General features: G+C 37.9%; 1 long non-coding RNA gene across 7 annotated transcripts in view; it reads right to left on the bottom strand.

Moving 5' to 3' along the window:
• Positions 1-698: 698 nt before the first annotated feature.
• LOC108588360 (uncharacterized) overlaps positions 699-24,990 on the bottom strand; it is a 300,827-nt gene continuing 276,535 nt past the window's right edge. For 3 of the 7 annotated variants that reach the window (XR_013527711.1, XR_013527708.1, XR_013527705.1), the window contains 5 exons: positions 12,310-12,457; positions 10,388-10,453; positions 6,561-6,681; positions 3,980-4,035; positions 699-2,764 (listed from right to left, as the gene is read on the bottom strand). This is a non-coding gene — a long non-coding RNA (uncharacterized LOC108588360). The remainder of the gene's footprint in view (positions 2,765-3,979; positions 4,036-6,560; positions 6,682-10,387; positions 10,454-12,309; positions 12,458-24,990) is intronic. The other 4 variants (XR_013527706.1, XR_013527709.1, XR_013527707.1 and 1 more) reach the window with 4 other exon arrangements.

A 24,990-nucleotide genomic window follows, 5' to 3' on the forward strand; every position in this document is an offset into this window, starting at 1 on the left:
TTCTGCAAAGCTCATTTGTCCTTCAAAATACAAGTCAAATATTACCTCTACTACAAATCTGTTCACATCTGTTCCAGGTAAAATTATTAACAGCTCTCTAATTTATATTTTTACAGCACTTTGTTTATATCTGTCATAATATTTTTGGTGTACTGTTTGTGATTTGTTTTTATGTATGGCTTTTTCTCCTTGTTCTTCAATGGAAATAACTACTTATTTATACCCCAAATATAGAATGGCAGAAAATAAAGCACAAACATACAAGTTATAAAGATATAAGTTAAAATTCTAAATGTGTCATCATATTTGATCTGAAAGTTAACATTGATCAGCTGTAGGAAAATAATTGCATCTCTCCTGCAATGCAATCATAACACAGGGCTTATAACATTTATCTAATTAAGTGGTCATTATTATCAATGGATTTTCTATCTGTTTATGGAAGGCTCTCTTTAAATGAAAATTTTTATTATATCATCTTAGAAAATAGTTGAGCAAATGAATTCTATAACTTTAGTATTTTCATAAATTTTCTATGTGATTAAGCTTTGGTCAATGAATCTGCATTCACTAACAACAAGTCAAGAAAAATAAATATAAAACTCGATTTGCTTGGATATGAAAAGCTGTATAGAGTATTGCTCCCATCCCAACAATAAAAACAGAGTAGAAAAAACACAAAAACACAATTTTTTTACTTCTATGAGAGAGCCTATAGGTATAAAAAGAGAACCAAAGTAACTAAGTAAATGCCAAAAAAAAAGACAAACTTCTCCATGGAGAGACAAGATGTACAAACACCTTGAAGATAAGAAAAAATAGCTAAAATTTTATTAAACTTCCAAAGTTCAAGTGTAGACAAGTTTCTTTGAATTAACTGATTGCTAGCTATAAAGGTAGTCTCCACACATTTGCAAAATCTTTCTCATAAGTGTGCTGTTTGATATAGGAAAGATTGGAAGCAGGACATGAGTGTAGAGTCATACATTTGGGAGCTGATATTTGAAATCTGGAAAGAAACAGTAATTAAATGTTACACATGTCTCTGGACCTTTACCTCCTATGAAACGAAAGCCTAAGTCTGCTAATATAACAGCAGCAAAGTCTGTCATACCCAGTACACAGGAGGAGATCCTGTGGTGAAGGAAATAATAGAAGAACAAATTCTGCTTCAAGAAGGGAACCACCTTGGACCTAAGATCCTCTACTGACCTCAAAGGGTAGTCTCTCTTTGATAGCTGAGGGAAAGGAAACTTCCAGTAAAACAAACAATCAAGAGAAGAGGAGCTAGAATGCTGACAAATCCAGAAATTCAACTCAAACTCTGTAAACAACTCAAAAGCAACACAAAGAAACCTGAAGCAAGTGAAAATAGTAATAGTAATAATAAAACCCACATTCAACTCAACTCCCAAACAGATGGACTCAAATCTATAACTAACACTAACAACTTGAAGAAGAGGGACAACTTTTTAAGGCATAAAAAGCATTGACAGCCTTTTAGTATTTTTTTTTTATTTTATTTATTTATTTATTTATTTATTTTTTTGAGATGGAGTTTCGCTCTTGTTACCCAGGCTGGAGTGCAATGGCGCGATCTAGGCTCACCGCAACCCCCGCCTCCTGGGTTCAAGCAGTTCTCCCGCCTCAGCCTCCTGAGTAGCTGGGATTACAGGCACGAGCCACCATGCCCAGCTAATTTTTTTTTTAATTTTTTATTGCATTTTAGGTTTTGGGGTACATGAGCAGAACATGCAAGACAGTTGCGTAGGTACACACATGGCAGTGTGTTTTGCTTCCTTTCTCCCCTTCACCCACATTTGGCATTTCTCCCCAGGCTATCCCTCCCCACCTCCCCCTCCCACTGGCCCTCCCCTTTTCCCCCCAATAGACCCCAGTGTTTAGTACTCCCCTCCCTGTGTCCATGTGTTCTCATTTTTCATCACCCGCCTATGAGTGAGAATATGTGGTGTTTCATTTTCTGTTTTTGTGTCAGTTTGCTGAGGATGATGTTCTCCAGATTCATCCATGTCCCTACAAATGACACGAACTCATCATTTCTGATTGCTGCATAATATTCCATGGTGTATATGTGCCACATTTTCCCAATCCAGTCTATCATCAATGGGCATTTGGGTTGATTCCAGGTCTTTGCTATTGTAAACAGTGCTGCAATGAACATTCGTGTGCATGTGTCCTTATAGTAGAACGATTTATAGTCCTTTGGATATATACCCAGTAATGGGATTGCTGGGTCAAATGGAATTTCTATTTCTAAGACCTTGAGGAATCGCCACACTGTCTTCCACAATGGTTGAACTAATTTCCACTCCCACCAACAGTGTAAAAGTGTTCCTTTTTCTCCACATCCTCTCCAGCATCTGTTGTCTCCAGATTTTTTAATGATCACCATTCTAACTGGCGTGAGATGGTATCTCAATATGGTTTTGATTTGCATCTCTCTGATGACCAGTGATGATGAGCATTTTTTCATATGATTGTTGGCCTCATATATGTCTTCTTTCGTAAAGTGCCCAGCTAATTTTTTGTATTTTTAGTAGAGACGGTGTCTCACCATGTTGACCAGGATGGTCTCGATCTCTTGACCTCGTGATCCACCCGCCTCGGCCTCCCAAAGTGCTGGGATTATAGGCTTGAGCCACCGCGCGTGGCCCGCCTTTTAGTCTTTGACTCTTCTGAAATAATATCTTGGCAGGGTGGAGCAAGACGGCAGAACAGAAGCCTATGCTGCTTGTCTCAAAACCTGGAAAAGCAAATTTTAACAATTTTCACACAGAAAGGCACCATCACAAGAAACAAAAATCAGATGAGCAATCATAGTACCTGGTTTTAACTTCATGTGGCGGAAAGAAGCATTGAGGAGGGCAGGAGAGAATCTTGAATTGCAGAAGTCACCCCCCCCGTCCCCCAGCAGCATCTGTGCAGGGTGCAGAGAAAGAATCTGTGCATTTTGCAGAGGGGGAGAGCACAGCAACTTGACTTTACATGGAACTTAGTACTGCCCTGTCACAGCAGAGAATAAAGCTGTTCTGGGAGAAGACAACACCAATGAACTGAGAGAGTATTTTGAGCAGCCCTAGACAGAGGAAAATTGCCCATCCCAGTAGTTGAAACTTGAATTTCTTTGCAGGCCACAGGCTGAAGTGCTCTGGAGTCCTAGGCGAACCTGAAGGGAGTCTAGGAAAAAGGATTGCAATTCCTAAGCAACTCCTAGTGCTAGGTTGGGCTTACAGTCAGTGAACTAGGATGGCACATGACCTAGGGAGATACCAACTGGCATAGCAAAGGGAGGGCTTATGAGATCCCTAACCCAACCTCAGGCAGTACAGCTCCTGGCTACACAAGTGAGTCCTTCCTTCTGCTCAGAGAGGAGAGCAAAGAGTAAAGAAGATTTTTTTCTTGCATCATGGGTACAGTTCAGCCACAGTAGGATAAGGCACTGGGCAGTTACAAGGCTCCCACTCCACGCAGTAGCTCCTGGCAATATTTCTAGACACATTGTGGGCAGAAAAGGAACCTGCTGCCTTAAGGAGAAAACCTCAGTTCTAGCAGGATTAATCACCTGCTAACTAAAGAGCCCTTTATCCCTAAAAACCACCAGTGATACCCAGGAGGTACTCTGTGGCTGTGGGCTGAGATGTATAGCTTCAGAGTACGCCCAGCACATTCTCAGCTGTGGTGCCTATCGTGATAGACTCCTCATGTTTAAGAGCAGCAGAAGTAAAAGAGAAGGGTAATTTGTCTTGCACCCTATATAACAGATTGGCCACAGGTGGGTAAAGCAACAAGCAGGATTTTGGGGTCCCTATGTCCAGACCTAGGCTCTTGGACAGCATTTCAGGACCTGGTCTGAGCTAGAGGGGAGCCCAGAGCCTTGAAGGGTGAGTCCCAGGCCTGGCAACATTCACCACAAGCTGATAGAGGAGCCCTTGTACTCTAAGTGATCAGTGGCAGTCACCTGTCAGAATCCTGTGGACTGGTGGTGGAGATATCCACAGGGACGAGCTCCTCTGCCTGTGGAAAGAGGAAGGAAGAGTGGAAAGGACTTAGTATTTTGTTTGAATGCCAGCTTAGCCGTGATAGAATAGAACATCAGGTAAAATGCTAAGATTTTTTTACTCCAATTCCTGGTTCCTAGAGATCATCTTTGTATATGTCCAGGTCCTGGGGGAAACTCAGCACCGTGAAGCAAAGAACCTTGGGCAGGGACCAGTGATGCGCTGGCTTCAGATTTGATCCAGCATTGCCCTAGTGGTGGTGGCCACAGGAGTGCTTGCATTACCACCCTCTCAGTTTCAGGTGGCTCGGCACGAAGAGACTCTGTATGATTGGGAGAAAGTCGGGGAGAAGAACAAGAGTCTCTGCCTGGTAATCCAGACAGTTCCTCAAGATCTCATCCAAAACCACCAAGATGGTAGCTCTTAGGTTGCAAAACCACAGCAGTTTGGACTTGGAATCCAAGTCCCTTTAAATACCTGGAAATCCTTCCCAAGAAAGACAAGCACAAACAAGCCCATACCGTGAAAACTGCAATAATCACCTAAATCTTCAATGCCCAGACACTGAAGAACACCTACAACCATTAACAGCATCCCAAAAACATGTCCTCACAAAACAAACTGAGTAAGGCACTAGGGATCAATCCTGGATAAATGAGGATATATGACCTTTCAGACACAAAATTCAAAATAGCTGGTTTGGGGAAACTCAAATAAATTCAAAGATAACACAGAGAAGGAATCCAGAATTATGTCAGACATATTTAACAAAAAAATTGAAATAATTTAGAAGAATCAAGCAACATTATAAAGATAAAAGAAGACGTTACATTAGATACTGCAGGAATCAAAAGAATCATTAGTGGCTACTATGAGAAACTACATGTTAATAAACTGGAAAATCTAGAGGAAATGGATACATTTCTAAACAAACACAATCTACCAAGATTGAACCACAAAGATCTCCAAAATCTGAACAGAACAATAACAAGTAACAAGATCAAATTCATAATAAGGTCTTCTAGTAAAGAAACACCTGAGACCTGACAGCTTCACTGCTGAATTCTGTGAAACATTTGAAGAATTAATACCAATGCTACTCAAACTGTTCTGAAAAGTAGATAAAGGGTGAATATTTCCAAACTTATTCTACAAAGCTAGTATTACCCTCATACCAAAACTAGATAAAGACACAACAAAAAAGAAAACTACAGACCAATATCTCTAATGAGCATTGATGCAAAAATCCTCAACAAAATACTAACAAACCAAATTCAACAATACATTAAAGAAGATCATTCATCATGACCAAGTGGGATTTCTCCCAAGGATGCAAGGATGGTTCAACATATGCAAATCAATCAGTGTGATCCATCATATCAACAGAATGAAAGGCAAAAACCACATGATCATTTTAATTGATGCTGAAAAGGTAATTAATAAAGTTTAACAGCCCTTCATAATAAAAACCTTCAAAAAACTGGGTATAGAAGGAACTTACCTCAACATAATAGAAGCCATATATAACAGACCCACAGCTAGTATCACAGTGAATGGGAGAAAATTAAAACTCTTTCCTTTTAGATCTTGAATGCAACAAGGATACCCACTTTCCCTACTGTTACTCAACATAGTAATGGAAATCTTAGCTAGAACAAAATAGGAGAAAGAAATAAAGGGCATCCAGCTTGGAAAGTAAGAAGTCAAATTATTCTTATTTGCAGAGGACACAATCTTATATTTGGAAGAACCTAAAGACTTTATCAAAACACAATTAGAACTGATAAACAAATTCAGTAAAGTCAAAGGATATAAAATCAACATACAAAAATCAGTAGAAATGAAAATAACCTCTTTAAAGACAAAATGTTATGCCAAGCTGCATCAAGACGTAATAGAAATTGTGGGCCAGGCGCGGTGGCTCAAGCCTGTAATCCCAGCACTTTGGGAGGCCGAGGTGGGTGGATCACGAGGTCAAGAGATCCAGACCATCCTGGTCAACATGGTGAAACTCCATCTCTACTAAAAATACAAAAAAATAGCTGGGCATGGTGGCGCATGCCTGTAATCCCAGCTACTCAGGAGGCTGAGGCAGGAGAATTGCCTGAACCCAGGAGGTGGAGGTTGCTGTGAGCCGAGATAGTGCCATTGCACTCCAGCCTGGATAACAAGAGTGAAACTCCGTCTCAAAAAAAAAAAAAGAAAAAAAGAAATTGCGAATAATCTTATACCAATTAAAACAATTAAATTTGTATTGAAAAGCCTTCCCAGGATTAAAACTCCAGGCCCAAACACTTAAAGTAGAAATACTGTCATGTTTCCCATAGGACTGGGGACACTCGCTATCTCATTGCAAATTCTAGCCAGAACAACAAGGTAAGAAAAATAAATAAAATTCACAGAGATTGCAAAAAAAGCAAAAATAAGCTTGGTGGCTCATACCTATAATCCCAGCACTTTGGGAGGCCGAGGTGGGATCACAGGATCCAGAGATGTCTCTACTAAAAGTACAAAAAATTAGCTGGGTATGGAGGCACACACCTGTAGTCCCAGCTGTTTGGGTGGCTAAGGCAGGAGAATCACTTGCACCCAGGAGGCCAAGGTTGCACTGAGCTGAGATCACACCACTGCACTCCAGCCTGGTGACAGAGCGGGACTCTGTCTTAGAAAAAAAAAAAGAAAAGAAAAATAAGATTGTCTACAAAGAATATTGCAAAGATTCTATGAAGAATATTACTAGAACTAATAAATGAGTGTAGCAAAGTTATAGGATAGAAAACTTCTCAATGAAAGTCAATTGTATTTTTAAACTAGCAATGAACAAATAAAAATTAAACTAATTCTATGAAGTACCATTTAAAATAACACAAGCAAAACTATGAAATGTTTAGAAATAGAGCTACCCAATTATTTGCAAGATTTTTATGCCGAAATATAAAAAAGTTGATGAGATCAATCAAAAACATTTAAATAAATGAAGAGATATACCATGTAAATAGATATAACTCAATATTGTTAACATGCCATTTGTTCCAAAATGGATTTAGAAAGTGAATATAATTCCAGTAGAAACCAAAGCAAGCTTCTTTTACTTTCTTTCATTTAATTAACAAGCAGATTCTCAAATTTATATGGAAATGCAAAGAGTGTACCATAAACAAAACAATTTTGAAAACTTTAACTTAAAGGTCTGTACTTTCTGACTCAAAACACATTGTGAAGTTAAAGTAATCAAGGCCAGAGGCTGATGCAGAGGACCACCTGAGGCCAGGAGTTTGAGATCTACCTAAGCAATATAGCCTGACTTCATCTTTAAACAAAATTTAAAATTTAATTTAAATTTTTGATTTAAATTACATGCCGGTAGTCCTGGCTACTCAGGAAGCTGAGGCTGGAGAATTGCTTGAGCCCAGGAGCTTGAGACTACAATGACTATGATCATACCACCTGCATTCTGGCCTGGAAAATGGGGTGAAATCTTGTGTCAGGAAAAAAAAAAAAAAGTAACCAGAGAAGAAGCCAAGTAACCATTAAGTGTGGTATTGACAAATGGATAGATATGAAGGTCACTGAAACAAAATAGAGATTCAGAAAATACAGCCACATGTACAGGAAAATTTATTTCAATAAAGGGGTAAAGGTAGTTCAATTAAATAAAAGATAATTTGGGCAAAAGTGCCAGAAATTATGGACCTCCACAAGCAAATAAGCTAACCTTTGTTTTCTATCCTGCAACATATATGAAATACACAAGTATATCATTGATCTAAATGTGAAATTCAACATTAATAATTTCTCCAAAAACATAGAATAATAAAGATTTTTAGGTATGGCCCTAAAATAAAATCAACATAAGAAAGATTTGAAACGCTGAACTTCATCAGAATTAAAACCAATGATGTTTAAATTTTTACTTTTATCCTTAATTAATTAATTGGGATTAGGTCTCAATCTGTCACCCAGACTGGAGGGCAGTCTCAGTTTCCCTGGCTTAAGTGATCCTCCCATCTCAGCCAGGCCCAGCTAATTTTGTTTATTTTTTTGTAGGGATGGGGTCCCACTATGTTGCCCCGGCTGATCTCAAAATCTTGGACTCAAGCGATCTTTCCACCTAGACCCCCCTGCCACCTGCAAAGTGGTGGTATTACAGGCATGAGCCACAGTGCTAGCCAAAAAACAGTTGTTTCTTAAAAGACACTATTAGGCATTAAAAAAAACTGAAGCCACAGATCATGAGAAAATATTTGCTAAATGTATATTTGATAAAGTACCAGTGTTTAGGATATAAAAATTGTACAAAAATTTACATATTTGACCAAAGCACATACACAAATTATCACCAAAAGATTTTCAACATAACTACTTATCAGGGAAATTCAAATAAATTGTAACCACCATAAGATATCAGGAATGAATAAAACCTGAAACCTGAGAATATAAAGTATTGATGAAAATATGCAGTAATTTGGACTCTCATACATTGCTGGAATGTAAAATTGTATAATCCCTTTGGAAAACTATTTGGCAATTTCTTATAAAGCTAAACATATATTTACAAGGCAACCCAGCAACTCACTACCAGATGCTTATCCAAAAGAAAATGAAGATGTATATGTACAGAGAAACCTGTACACAAAAATTTATAGCAATTGTATTAGGCAGTTCAGACTGTCATAGAAAATACCATAAGCAATGTAGATTAAACTATGGACATATATTTTCTCACAGTTTTGGAGGCTAGAAATTTAATGTCAATCTTCTGGCACAGTCAGTTTCTGGTAAGGGCTCTTTTCCTGGCTTGCAAAGAGCCACTGTCTGACTATGTCCTTACATGGCCTTTCTTTAGTGTATGCAAATCAAGGTGAGGGAAGTTACCCAATATCTCTTCTCCTAAGGAAACAAATGCTATTGTATCAGGAATACTCTCTGATGATCTTAGTGAACCTTAATTACTACTTCATAGGACTCATCTGCAAAGACAGTCACACTGAGAGTTAGATATTCAACGGATGTTTTGGGATGACATAAACATTCAGTGCATAACATTCTGTCTCTGCTTTTACTCCATTCTGACAGCAACAGGAGTCTTAATTCATTCCAGCATTGGCTCCAAAGTCTCATGTCCAGTCTTATCTAGACATCATTTAAATTAGATATGGGTGAGACTTAAAGACATAACTCATCCAGAGGTAAAATTTCTCCCCAGCTATAAACCTGTGAAACCAGACAAGTATGTGCTTCCAAAATATTATTTAGGCCCTTTTGGTAGTAGTGTTATATCCATAAATCTGCCTGGGGGCTCCAGCCCTTCAGCTCAGAGTGGTAGCCCAGGCCCAGTGTTTCCCTAGACAGCCCCAACCACATGGCCCTCTTTATTGGTTACTCAGCCTGCTGAAAATGAGGAGGACGATCCAGGGAAACAGAGAAGAAAGAAGGCTTATATCCAGAGTTTATAGTGGGAGTGGTACCCCTGATGATCTCTGAATCACTTTCAGGATTATTCATTAATTATTTTGGAAAGATAAAGCATGTGTGCAGTCCATTAACTCTATTTTCTCCCCCTGTAGAATACAAGAAGTAAGATAGGTTTTTTTTTTTCTTATATTCTCTGTGCCCTTTAGTTCAAACTGGTAGTGTTTCTGATTATGTAATCTCATCTCTATTCCTGGCTTTTCCTGAGATGGATGATTAAACTAATAAGTCACTCTCATGATCTCATTATAGAATTACTGCTCAGTCACACTTTTAGTGTTTTCATTGGAATACGCTTCCTCATTTTTTGCAATACAGATAGGCTGAGAATTTTTCCAAATCTTTGAATTCTGTTTCCATTTTGCTTAATGATTTATCTTTTCTCCTTCAATTTACTTTGCTCCTCTTACATTTTACTATCTGAAGTAAGGAGAAACCATGCTGCTCTTTCAACCCTTTGCTTGGAAATCTCTTCAGTTAAAAACTCAGTTACAGTGTTCACGACTTGTACTTTCCAAAACACACTAGAACACAATTCAATCAAGATCTTTGACAGTTTTTTAACAAGAATCGCCTTTCCTCCAGTTGCCAGTAGTATGTTCCTCATTTCCCTCTAAGACCTCACCAAAATGACTTTGATGTCCATATTTTTGTCAATATTTTGTTCATAAAAATCCATGTATTTTCTAAGACAGTAGAGGTTTTCACTATAGATCTCCTGTTTTTTTTCTGAGCCTGTACCAGAATTATCTTTAATATACATACTTTTATTCAAAGTTCCTTCAAGACAAACTAGGCTTTTCTGGCATGCAACTCTGTATTAGTTCATTTTCACCCTGCTATAAAGAACTACCTAAGGCTGAGTAATTTATACAGAAGAGGTTCAATTTACTTACAGTTCTGCATGGCTGTGTAATCCTCAGGAAACATACAATTGAAGGTGAAGGGGAATCAGGGCACATCTTACATGGTGGTAGGAGAGAAAGAGAGCAAAGCAGAAAGTGCTACACAGTTTGAAACAACCAAATTTCATGAGAACTAACTTACTTTCATGAGATAATAACCACCACCATTATTTAATCACCTCCCACCAGGCCTGTTCCTTGACATGTGGGGAGTATAATCCAAGGTGAGATTTGCATGGGGACAAAGAGTAAGACCATACTATTCAAATTCTGGACACTCCCAAATCTCATGTACTACTCACATTTCAAAACCAATAATGCCTTCCTAACAGTCTCATAAAGCTTAACTCATTCCAGCATTAACTCAAAAGTCCAAGTCCAAGTCTCATCTGAGATGGCAAATTCTTTCCACCTATAATGCTGTAAAATTTTTTTAAAATTGCTTACTTCCACCTGTAATCCCTGAACTTTGGGAGGCCAAGGCGGGTGGATCACGAGGTCAAGAGATCAAGACCATCCTGGTCAAAATGGTGAAACCCCGTCTCTACTAAAGATACAAAAGATTAGCTGAGCATGGTGGCACATGCCTGTAATCCCAGCTACTCAGGAGGCTGAGGCAGGAGAATTGCCTGAACCCAGGAGGCGGAGGTTGCAGTGAGCCGAGATCACGCCATTGCACTCCAGCCTGGGTAACAAGATTAAAACTCCGTCTCAAAAAAAAAAAAATAGTTACTTCCAAGATATAATGAGGGTACAGGCATTGGGTAAATGCTCCCATTCCAAAAGAAAGAAATTGGCCAAAATCAAGAGGCTACAGGCCTCCATTCAAGTCCAAAACCTAGCAGGGCAGTCATTAAATCTTAAAGCTCCAAAATACTCTTCTTTGACTCCATGTCTTATATCCAGGGCATGCCATTGCAAGAAGTGGAATCCCAAGGCCTTGGGCAGCTCAGCTCCTGTGGCTCTGCAGGGTACAGCCCCTGCAGCTGCTATCACAGGTTGGTGTTGAATGCCTATGGCTTTTCCAGGTGCACAGTGCAAGCTGTCAGTGCATCTACCATTCTGGAATCTGGAGGATGATGGCCCTCTTCTCACAGCTCCACTAGGCAGTGCGCCAGTGGGGACTCTGTGGGGGGGTTCCAACCCCATATTTCTCCTCCGTACTGCCATAGTAGAGGTTCTCCATGAGGGCTCCACCCCTGAGGCAGAATTCTGCCTGGATGTTCAGGCATTTCCACACATACTTTAAAATCTAGGTGGAAGTTCCCAAACCTCAAGTCTTGTCTTCTGTGCACCCACAGGCCCAACACCACATGGAAGCTGCCAAGGCTTGGTGGGGGCTTGTACCCTTTAAAGCAATGGCGCAAGCTGTACCTTGGTCCCTTTTAGCTGGAGCTAAATGGCTAGAGCTGAAGTGTCTGGGACACAGGGAACCATCACCCAAGGCTGCATAGGGAAGTGGGGCCTTGGGCCTGCCCTATGAAACCATTTTTCCATCCTAGGCTTCCAGACCTGTGATAGTGGGGGAGATGTCAGGACGGTCTCTGATGTGCCCTGGAGACATTTTCCTAATTGTCTTGGCTATTAACATTTGGCTTCTCTTTACTTATGCAACTTTCTGTAGCCGGCTTGAACTTCTCCCCAGAAAATGTATTTTTTTCTTCTACCATATGGTCAGGCTGCAAATTTTCTAAACTTTTATGCTCTGCTTCCCTTTCTAATTTCAGGCCCTCTCTTTGAGAAATGCATATTGCTGTACCCTTTAGGGGTACCCAGGCCACATTTTGAGTGCTTTGCTACTCAGAAGTTTCTTCCTCGGAGTACTGTAAATCATCTCTCTCAAGATCAAAATTATCTTGAAACATCTATTGATAGTGTATTAGTCTGTTCTCACACTGCTAATAAAGACTTACCTGATAGCCAGGTGTGTAATCCACCTGTGATCCCAGCTACTTGGGAGGCTGAGGCAGGAGAATCACTTGAACCTGGGAGGCGTAGATTGCAGTGAACCAAGATCACACCATTGCACTCTTGCCTGGGCTACAGAGCGATATTCCATCTCTAAAAAAAAAAAAAAAGACATACCTGAAACTGGATAATTTATAGAGGAAAGAGGTTCAATTGACTCACAGTTCCACATGGCTGGGGAGGCCTCACAATCATGATGGAAGATGAGGGAAGACCAAAGGAATGACTTACATGATGACAGATAAGAAGACAAGAAAGCTTGTGCAGGGGAACTCCAATTTATAAAACCACCAGACCTTCTAAGACATATTCATTACCACGAGAAGAGTATCATGGAAACTGCCCCTCATGATTCAATGATCTGCACCTGGCCCCGCCCCTGACATGCAGGGATTATTACAATTCAAGGTGAGATTTGGGTGGGAACACAGCCAAATAGTATCAAATAGGAATTACAAGAGAGCCTCACTGCTTAAATTGAACATTAATGGACTCAAGTCTTCTGAAATTTAAAGCTAGAGCAACCCATAGTTTAGATATGGTATAACTGAATTCTTTAAATGCATTAGGATGTACAATATGAAAATTAAAATATTACGTCAAATCCAATATTGAAATCTATGAAATACAGTTAAACACCTGTGTAATACACTGTGGGTTCATCTGCAAATTGCCTACATATTTGCAATAATCTTATTGTACACGAAAAAGTCAAAACCATACAGGTGCTGATCTTAACTACTAAGATTTGGTTATGAAAACATGACAGCAATACGACCATAAAATACATAATATTTAATGAAAATGTAAAACCTTCTCCAAGATAACCTGCATTTCTTTAATGTTACTCTTTCAGCTGATGCCTGTGTAAAATTAGTTCTATCTGCCAAAAAACGGGAATTTTTCTGGGTGTTAAATAGCCCCATGCAGGGGAGGTCACATAACACTTGAAGGGCAATCAATGCCAGTACTGGAATTTTTGACATGATAGAAACCAGATAGAACTGTAGTGAATTATAAGTTAATATATTAATAGTAAGATCTTACCAGTTTAGAACATGGATACAATTCAAATAAAAACTGGGTTTTCTCTGCTTTAAATGAAAAACTGTATCTTCCCTTATAGTTTGTGTCTTTATATCTTACCATCTTTTCTCTTTGGCCATCACTGTTAGAATGTACAGTTTCTGAAATTTCTTTATCTTTTAACTGCACAGAATTTCTCACAGTGCAGTGAGCTAGAATGGAAAGTCATAACTAATTTATTACACTAACATTTATTAACCTCCTGTTAATTGCTGTTCCCTTAAGGAGCTCAGAGTCTAGCACAGAATATAAACAAATAAGTACAAAACAGAGTGGTAACTGCAACAGCAGAAGTCTATTCAGAATACAGATATGGTGTCAGTGCATACCTAATTTTTCTGGACTACAGCAGGCTTGTTGAACACATCCAGATGGATGATTCTTGGGCATTAATTTAAGTTTGCCAGGAGGATATGTGGTGAATAGGGCATTTCTAGCAAAGGGAATAGCATGTGCAAAGACAGAATGCTAACAGCAGCATAGTGCTTCATTATCTGACATGTTAAGTATGAATAGGGGAGTAGCAAGAGATATGAAAGGGGTCAGACCAAAAAGAGACTCATTTTATACCTAGCAGTTTGGATTTCTAAATGTAAGAAATTGGGAAAAAAACGAATTTCTTTAAGTGGAAGAGAATCATGATCATATAAATGTTTTTAAAAGATCACTTTACCAGTAATATTGGGGTTGGCTAGAATACAAGAAATTTAAAAACAAAAATACTGTTTAGGTAGCAATTTAGTAACCTCATCATGAGGTGATGAAGTCCAGACAAGTGATAATAAAAGTGGCAAGGGGTGGAGAGCAAGAAATAGTTTTGAGACTAAATTAGGAAGATTGTTGTTTGATGACTATTTAGAGATAGATACTGAGTTTGGACTTCTGGAATGGCTCCTAGGTTTTAACATAACATGCTAGACGATCTGTGAGTTATCATCCAACACAGGTTATATAGAAGGAACACATCTGGGTGGAAGATAAGTTCAAATCTGGAATTCTGAATTTAGGGTAACCATAGGAAATACAGATAGAAGTGAGAAATGGCAGAGAGCAATTGGGATTCCCTATAATATACGTGAGCCCTACCTAATTAATAATACACTCCGGTAATATTCTCTAGTAGGGCATGCTCTTTATGAGCATCTGCTTAAAATATCACTGGCTAAGAGCACAGACCCTGACTCAAAACTGCCAGAATTCCTATTCTTGCTTAGATATGAAGCAATTACTTAACATTTCTATGCCTCAGTTTCTTTTTTTTTTGGACAAAGTGATCTCAGCTCATGGCAACCTCCACCTTGCAGGTTCAAGCGATTCCCCTGCCTCAGCCTCCCAAGTAGCTGGGACTACATGCTCATGTCACCATGCCGGCTAATTTTTTGTATTTTAGTAGAAATGGGGTTTCAGCATGTTGGCCAGGATAGTCTCGATCTCCTGACTTCATGGTCTGCCTGCCTCAGCCTCCCAAAGTGCTGGGATTACAGGCGTGAGCCATTGCACCCGGCAGCCTCAGTTTCTTAAGCTGTAAAATGTAAATAACAAGGTATCTATTTTATGGTGATATTAGAATTTAATGAGTTAGATTAACAAGGCACTGAGAACAATGCAGAAGACAATGTGTTTACCCAATAAGACAAATAAGGACTGAAAAGAGAAAACATTCATCTCAACATGAGACTTTTTTCTGATAGTATAGAAACATAAAGCAGAGACTACATTTTATTTTGATTGTATACAATGAGGGTAGACAGGGTTTTTTTTTTGTTTTGTTTTATAAAAGTTGATAAACCACTTAGTTGCTTCCAAAAAATCAAAGTAGAAGCCTTTATTTACATTTTTACATTTTTTGTCGTTGATTGCAATGTGTTGAACAAGACATACAATTTTATGGCTGTTCTGATTTGAAATTTAGAAATTAGGTGGTTTATAATTTTTCATAGGAAACCCACAAATGTGAATAATAATTTTTCTTATAATTTAAACTTATTCTCACATTTGACATTATCAAATGGGCCAATAACATTGGGAAGACTACAATAATGGGAATATAATTGATGGAAAGACTATAATTTTTAACTCTGGAATTGTATAAGGAATTTTTCTAGAAAAATGAAGATTTTGTGGCCTTATTCTTTTGTATAACCCAAAAGAATGGTCCATGAACCTTTCTGTCAAGACGCCATTTCCTTATTTTGTTAAAGTTCAGTGATTCCTCTCAGAATCCCACTGAACGCTCATCCTTTTCACTTCTTGGCACCTCATTAATTGTTAACTTCTGCTTCTCGTCCATCAGTCTGTGCTTTCTCCGTTTCACCTTCTAACTCACATCTGCATCGGAAGTTCAACCTCTAACTCTCCTGGACCTATGACCTGAACTTGGAAAACTATGAAAATAAAGTTACTTTTGAATTAACTTCATTGTAATACTGAAATTACAGAGAGCCGTCTGAACATGTGGCCTAATATCAAAACTAAAACTGATTCTATCTGAATTAGTGAAACTTTTTGGAAATAATAATCTTGTAATTGGTAGCCTTTTACCTCAATTCACAGCTAGAATATCACCTGACTTTAGCTAGAAGTGATTAAGTCCAAAGAAACATCCCCTTGGTTCTTGAAGTAAAGAGAAGCAGAGATGAGCAAATAAAGACAAAAATTATTCAGTCTTCTGAATACAGTATCAATTGTTTGGTAGTCTTACCATTACATAAAATTTACTTTCTAAATAAGTTCTTATTTTATTACAGAATAAGATAGTAATTTGGCACCCCATTCCTGACTAATTCTTCATACAATATAAAACAATAGATAAGATAAATATAATGTTATTTTGAAAACCATCCTATCATAGAATTACACCTATGTCAACTTTGCCAAATACTGACTACAAAAATAGCCCCATTGTTAAAGCACAGAGTGATTAAAAGCCTCTACTGTCCCATGTTATAAATTTAAAATAGAATTAATGTTACTTATATTATGGAATAAATTTGCTTCCATTATACAAATTTATCAGGCTTTGGGGGAATAATTTTCTTGGCCCAGGTCTCTTTTTAAAAGCTGTCCAAAGGAGCATGAAATCATACCATCTTTTTATAAATTTCCCTGTAGCAAGCAGAAGCATTCAAAATCACTTCATTTGTTCAAATGGTGAGGACTCTCTAAAGGGACTTAGACCTTTACTGCAATCACCAGCACCTGCAAAATTTATTCTGGAGCTCAGCACACACCTGTGAGCCCTCATCCATCCACATCAGAAAAGCTGTTTAACTCTAGGACAGAAGGATTATAAGCCTCATCATGGGATTTGCTGTCATGTTTCCAAGGCACACATGAGTGAGGTATCCACCCACACATTCAAGGGTTCTGATCATCTAGTTCCAATATATTCTCTGCCTCTTCCTTGATACCTTAAGTTCTGAATTCTGTCCTTAAACACTGTTGCAGCTTAAACTGTCCTACCTGAGACTTCCTGACACGAATCTCGGCTTTCACTCACGACATGATGGATTCTCTCCTTGAATGTTTAGTTTGAAAATATGGCAAGTATGTTTCTTTTAAAAGGAAAAATTATTTGCCTTAGAAGGCATACTTGGTGATAGTAATTTGTAAAGCTTACTTGTATATATTGTTTAATTTGATCATCCTAGCCATCAGTTGAGGTGGGCAGTTAGCCTGTGTTACAGCCCCTGCATTTATCTTCTTCTCCTGACTTCCAGGACTGAATGCATGGGCCACAGTTGAAGACCAAGGCTGAATTGAGTTTCCAAGCCAGTCAACAGTGGTAGGACGCATAAATATTTTGCTATGGGGAATTTAGTCCAGTTGATTAGGTTCAGTGATTCAGTCATGATATCTGGGTTTCCTGGTGTTCCAAGATGCATTTGTACAAAGAGTATTTAGTCTGAGGAAAACCCAAGATAATTTTGTCCCTACAAGGGTGTAGCCAAGAGTTAGTCCCTTTTATAAATGTGTGTGTGTGGTTGGATTCCCTCTATTACTTCTGCCTATTTCTTGGCTCTGTACTTCCTGGCCCCAAAATTAGAGTCCTGCCTTATACTCAAGACACTAATACATCAGCTACCTCCTGTCATACCACCCTTCAAGAGGTGGCTGTTTTTCAATCCGTGTATACTTGATAAGTTTCCCACCTAGACCCTTGCAGAATATAGATTGGTATCTTGAAACCAATGCATCCTCCCTAAATTCCCAATTGCAGCTATAACCAAAATTCCTTGCTAACTTCACCCTAGCTCTGCCAACAGAATGCATCTGGATATATGGTAATAGTAGTAATAAGAAGAACAATAAATTTTTTTTGAAGTGTTTTCTATTTTCCAGGTGCAGTTCTAAGCTGTTTACTTAGAGTAATTGTTTAATTTTCAAAATGATAACTTTATGAGATAAAACACGTTATTTTCTTCATCTTACTTATGAGGCAATTGAAGCATAGAATAACTTAATCAATTAGTCAATTGGTTGGGAAATAGCAAGCTAGATTTTATCTCCAAAGTTGTTTTGCTTCTGGAGTCCATGCTCGTATTCACAAAAATCTCATTAATCCCTGTTTGAAGACAGATTTTGAATACTGCAACGTGAACCACTGGCTTTCATCACAGGATAGGCCCAATCCCAAACTTTGCACCTTTCCTCTTTAGTAAATTGTCTTCCAATATGGCCATCACAACATCTTCCATCTTGCATACCTTCTGCAGAGACATTGCCACTCTTTTCAACAAGTTGTTAGACTGATTTATTCTCCCCTTGAATAACGGCTGGCCTTGTGACTTGTTTTGCCCAGTAAAACATGGCAAAAGAAACACTGCAGGACTTTCAACATTAGGTTTTAAGAACTTGGTAGCTAAAGGCAACATGATTGATCCAGGTTAGACAAGTAGAAAGCTCACTTGTTGACCCACACAGTCAAGAGAAATAAATGTGTGATGTAAGACAAAGGTTGTCATGGTTGCTATGTAGTGAGAAATAGCTGAAACACATTCCCAGTACCAAGGTGCCTGGATTCTGTCATATCTCATACTTTAACTGCCCTAAGTAGCACAGGTATAAATTTTAGAAAATATGAAAAAGAAGCTGAGAGAGCTTTAGTGAATTGTTCTAAGTTATATTAGTGAGATACAGAACGTAGACTCCAACTGTAGACTTCTAAAGTTTAAGTGCCATAGACTCCTTTTTTTTAAGAGAAAGAAGAAAGAAAAAGAGAGACAAAGAAAGAAAAAAAAAAAAGAATAAAAGAGAGAAAGAAAGAGGAGGAGAAAGAGGGAGAGAGAACGGGAATCTTGCTCTATTGCCCAGGCTAGAATGCAGTCTAAAAATGGGTATTAAAAACCTCTTTTATGCCAATAAATGTGCTTAACCATGAAGACAGGAAGGAATAAGGGAGGAAGATAACAAACAAAGAGCCAACCAATATTTCCTTTAAACCTGTGAAATGCTATGCAATTGCTGAGGAGTGATTTACTTCCAATTTTGTGGTCTAAGTGCCATAGACTCTTAAATCCACAGTTATAGTTTAGATGTCCCCTCCAAATTTCCCATTGAAATGTAATCTCCAGTGTTGGAGGCAGGGCCTGATGGGAGGTGTTGGATCATGGGAGCAGATCCCTCATAAATTGCTTGGCACTAGCCCCTAAGTGATGAGTGAGTTCATGGGAGATGGGATTGTTTATAAGTGTGTGGCACTTCTCCCTGCCACTTGCCCATGCTCTTGCCATGTGACATGCCTGCTCCTGTTTCACCTTCTGGCATGAGTAAAAGTTCCCTGAAGCCTCCCCAGAAGCTCAGCAGATGCCAGCACCATGCTAGTACAGCCTGCAAAACCATGAGCCAATTAAAACTCTTTTCTTTATAAATTACCCAGCCTCAGGTATTTCTTTATAGCAAAACAAGAATGACCTAACACATCCCCTGTCTTCCCAAACCAATATGCCATATTATATCATTCAGTATTTTAAAAAAAAGAACAAACAAGAGAACAAAGCAGTCTAGTAGTTATGATCTCCAACCAGCTTATTATTAGACCATATTATTTTACCAGAGATGTTTTCCCAAAACAGCCTCTCCTGGAATTCCTAGTGCAGTGTCTGTCACCATTAATCTTACAATAGTCCTCTAAAAACTAAAGTGAATGCTTTTTGATGAAAAACAGGGGCATACTTTTCCCACTGACAGCCACTTTTAAAATAAGGAATTTATTCAACACTTTTTACTCTCACATTCTCCTAAGTCTTCATTTATTCAAAGGAACAGGTGAGCATATTTAGCACCAGTTCATGAAAATTTAAGGTCAACTAATTGATTATTTTTGTCCCTGCCCCCATCCTATTTTACCACTTGTTCACAACTATTAGCATCCTTTAAATGTCTTTGAAAGACAATGGAGAAGCAACAGTTTAGTCTTTAAAGTAGAATTTTAAAATAAACTTTTGAGGAGAATTGTGTGTTCTGGCCATTCAAGAGTCTTTGGTTTGTAATACCGGAAATCCTGTGAAGGACGAATGCTTATTAAAACAGCATCATCAGATAAATAACATTAGCAAAACTAGGAGACTTACTGTATAATGCTGCAAATGGAAAGGGATAACTAAATTTCCTTGAACGTTAAACAAGTTTGGATTCTGTGCTATAAGATTACATTTTAAAATGTTTTTATTTTCTAAGAAAACAATATAGAAGAAAAAGTCATATTATATTGTTCTCATTATTTTTCTTTATTAACTTCCCCATTCTGTCATAATTCATAAACTTTACTGCAATCAACAACAATAAAAAAACCAGCAGTCATTTATCCTAAATATTCTTGAACAATCCCAATGTAATTTATCTCTGTATAAATGAGATTCATTAAATATGAAGCTAAACATGATATAGCTTTTCTATTTTTGCAACAAGTTCCATATTTTTAAGTAGTAATAATGAATAAGACCTACTATTTGATAGCAAGACAGGGTGACTATAATCAGTAATAACTGCTCATTTAAAATAACTTAAAGTCTAATTAGACTATTTGTAACTCAGAGGATAAATGCTTAAGGGAATGGATAACTCTTTCTCCATGATGTGCTTATTTCACATTGCATGCCTGTATCAAAACATCTCAGGCACCCCATAAATATATAGCTGCTATTTACCCACACAAATTTTATATAAATGAAAAATTAAAAAAAAACAATAAAAATACTGTAGAGCTGATTACATAATAATGTTTTCATTTGAAAATCATTAGTTAGAGTGATGAACATATCATTCTGTCCTCATACTCCAACAAAAAAAAAATAGAAAAACAGATCTACCCCATAATCTGAAGATTTAAGGTAAGATTAAGATTATTTGTCTGTTCAGGAATATACCCTTGGAAGTAACAATTCGACAGAACCATGAAGTGTATACCACCAAAGAGAAATTTTATACATGTTATTTCCTTTTTTGAACAATAAAATTGGCATGCTTTCATTTTTTTTATTGACTTACATTAAATAGAAAAGCCACTCTGACGGATCACATTAAATATTAGAAATTGTAAAAAACCTCATACTCACAAATAGACAAAGTGGCCATAAATGATTCATACATTTTAAGCCATGTAGCCTAATCAAGACAAAATGCACATTTGGCATGGACATCTTTAATGCAACTTTAGACGTGTCTTCTATCTGTTTGTAACCCAGACCCTGAGCCTAGGTACACTGTTTCTTAAAAGTAATACGTGCTCATGTGTACATAAGTGTGTACAACATCAATGATTTTTCTGTAGTCGTTAATGAAAGCAACATGTTATACAGGCTAATAATAAAGACTAAATACAATTTTATTGTGAAAGGGCTACGTACATTGTAGAGAGCTCTCAGAACACTTTACTAATTTGTTTAACTCATTTAGAACCCAATAATAATAGCATCGTTCAGATACCGCTGTTGGTCAGTTCTGTGCAGCTCATCATCCTCTCTGACCGAAGTACCACAGTTAAGAGAGGGGAGTCATCTTAACAAATCACAAAGCAGATTTTTGTTCTTCTGTACTTTCAACTTTCAGCACAGCTCCAGTCGTCATCATTCTGGCACCTATCTCATGTCCCATTTGCATGGATTGAACGCCATTCAGCTGCTCAGATATTGCTAATATTTTTGAAGATAACTTGAAATTTAACAGCTGCACTTTTGAAGTCTTAAAATCATTCACACCAAAGGAGTGAATCTGTAACGGCAAAATGATAAGCTGTTGGGATTTAGTTTAGGACAATGAGTCCCACTTTAGATTCCGTTAACTCCTAAAATGTAGATACTGTCCCATTCTGCTTTCTCTTGCAGTAACCTCTGACAAGACTTCATTCATGTCTCTTCCCACTTTAAGACATTTCACATAAGAAGTGTTTCTCCTTTTTTTGTTAACTAGGAGGAGAGGCAAGTAAGTATTTGTGTAAACTTACACCCAATGTTAAAATTGTACCCATTTTTTAATGTGGTTGTTTGTCTTTTCTTATAAATTTGCTTAAGTTCCTTATAGATGCTGGATGTTAGGCCCTTATCAGATGCATAGTTTTCGAAAATTTTCTCCCATTGTGTAGGTTGTCTGTTTACTCTCTTGATAGTTTCTTTTGCTGTGCAGAAGCTTTTTAGTTTAATGAGATCCCATTTGTCAATTTTTGCTTTTGTTGCAATTGCTTTTGGTATCTTCACCATGAAATCTTTGCCTGTGCTTATGTCCTGAATGGTATTACCTAGGTTGTCTTCCAGGGTTTTTATAGTTTTGGGTTTTACATTCAAGTCTCTAATCCATCTTGAGTTAATTTTTGTATTTGGTGTAAGGAAGGGGTCCAGTTTCAATTTTCTGCATATGGCTAGCTAGTTATCCCAGAACTGTTTATTGAATAGGGAATCCTTTTCCTATAGCTTGCATCAGGTCTGTTGAAGGTCAGATAGTTGTAGGTGTGCAGTCTAATTTCTGGGTTCTCTATTCTGTTCCATTGCTCTATGTGTCTGCTCTTGTCACATTACCATGCTGTTTTGGTTACTGTAGCCTTGGACTATAGTTTGAAGTTGGGTAGCATGATGCCTCTAGCTTTGTTCCTTTGCTTAGGATTGCCTTGGCTATTCAGGCTCTTTTGTTGACTTCATATGAATTTTAAAATAGTTTTTCTAGTTCTGTGAAGAATGTCAGTGGTGGTGTAATGGGAATAACACTGAATCTATAAATTGCTGTGGGCAGTATGGCCATCTTCATGATATTGATTATTCCTATCCATTAGCAAAGCACATGAACAGATGTATCTCAAAAGAAGACACTCATGTGGTCAAAAAGAATATGAAAAATGAAGCTTAACATCACTGATCATTAGAAAAATGCAAACCAAAACCACTATGAGATGTCACAACAGTCAGCATGGCTATTATTAAAAAGTTAAGAAATAACAGATGCTAGTAATATTGTAGAGAAAAATGAACAAATACTGTCGGCAGGAATACAAATTAGTTCAACCATTGTGGGAGACAGTGTGATGACTCCTCAGAGACCTAAAGTCAGAAATACCATTTGACCTAGCAATCCCATTACTGGTTATATACCTAAAGGAATAGATATTGTTCCATTATAAAGACACGGGAACACATATGTTCACTGCAGCACTGTTTACAATGGTAAAGATATGGAATCAACCCAAATGCTCATCAGTGACAGACTGGATAAAGAAAATGTGGCACATATACACCATGGAATACTATGCATCCATTAAAAAAATGAGATTATGTCCTTTCCAAGGACATGGATAGAGCTGGAGGTCATTCTCCTTAACAAACTAACCCAGAAACAGAAAACCAGTACCACATGTTCTCAATAAGCTCAAGTGGGAGCTAAGTGATGAGAACACATAGACACAGAGAGGGGAAGAGCATACACTAGAGCCTATCATAGGGTGGAGAGTTGAAGGAGGGAGAGAATCATAGAAAATAAATGATGGATACTAGGCTTCGTATGTAGGTGATGAAATAATTGGTACGGCAAATCCCCATGACACATGTTTACCTATATAACAAACCATCCTACACGTGTATCCCTGAACTTAAAATAAAAGTTAAAAATAAATAAAGAAAAACAAATTTTAAAAGCATGCTAAGTAATGAAAAGCTGGGAAACTGTCAAAGTCTTATGGCCCTGAAGAAATGTGAACTTAACATGAAGCTTTTTAATCTTAGTATGTGTTTCATACCTACAACATATCAATTACTTCCCTACTAAATAAAACTTGTGTGGGCAGAAGGCAAAATGTGATGACTCTGTGTGAAAGTTAATGATTTGGGACTCAAATAAAGCTTAGCTTTAAAAAGGTCTCTGAGGTTCACATCTGATCGCATCCACTACAAGCAAGAGCAGATGGCATGTCAGTAGTTGACAGGGCATGAGTGCTGTGGGATTAGCCTGGCATCTCTGTAAGTGTTCAGGGACAGGGATTAAAAACTTCCAGGTTGGCAGCTACTTTCCCTACTCCTGCACTTTAAATGTCATATAACTTCATCCAGGCTAAACATGACAGGTGATGTTTCTATTCCCACTGGATTTTCTTTGCAGTATCATTGCAAGAAATGTGGAAACAATCAAGACATCCTACATTTCAACATCAACTTGATACAGGGTAAGAGAAATATAAAAACAACTTGGAGCCAAAATATCGAAAAAGAGAAACTTGACGACCCTCTTTGTGGTTACTCTTTAGAAGCTACTCTTTATATACTCTCTCGATGCATCTCCTAGCCATGAAAATAAACCCTGGGATGCTTGCTTAGAAATGAGAAAGAATCTACAAAGGTCAAATGGAAACCAGACAGAGCAGAATGAAAACCAAGCTATAATGAAACTCTGTCTTTCTGTTCTCTTTTGGCTTCACTTTCATGGTCTCTTTATATGATGTGTATCAGTGCATTTAGGGCTGCCAGAAGTTTGTTGTATTGGTAAATCTGGGGGATAGTAAGAGAGAATAAAAGTGTCCAAGAACCAGGGGAGAATCTGCAATCAATGTTGGACAGTCAAGTGTAAACATTGGTGGTCAAGGTAGAAACTAACCACACACATTGCTTTACAAAATGGTTTCCAAACTTGGCAGAAAGCCCAACGTGACAAGAAATATCTGAGCTACTATTCCACTTCATTTCCCCAAGAATAAAATCATCAATGTTGTGATCAGTGGCATTTCACTTGAAAGAAAAAAACTTCATAGCACTGAGAGGTCTCTCAGAAACACAGAGATATTTAAAAGAAAAGTTGGTACAGTAATTTTCTTTGAAATAAAATATTGCATAATTATCTGATGTTGTCAATAATTTCCAGGCTATGCTCAAAATTTTTATGGCAAAGGAAAAAAAAAGGAGGCATATTAAGGACATGGAACAGGCTGTGAAAGGGGGCTACTTTCAGTAATGAGAACCGAGCACGAAGAGGCCAGTCCCACCACTGTTATTTGAACAGGAAGTCACAATATTAGGTTACACACATTCTTTGTAACCTGTGTTCATAGGTCTCAATGATGATCTTCA

The sequence above is a fragment of the Callithrix jacchus genome, chromosome 15 (assembly GCF_049354715.1).
Source record: "Callithrix jacchus isolate 240 chromosome 15, calJac240_pri, whole genome shotgun sequence".
NCBI classification, from domain to species: Eukaryota; Metazoa; Chordata; class Mammalia; order Primates; family Cebidae; genus Callithrix; species Callithrix jacchus.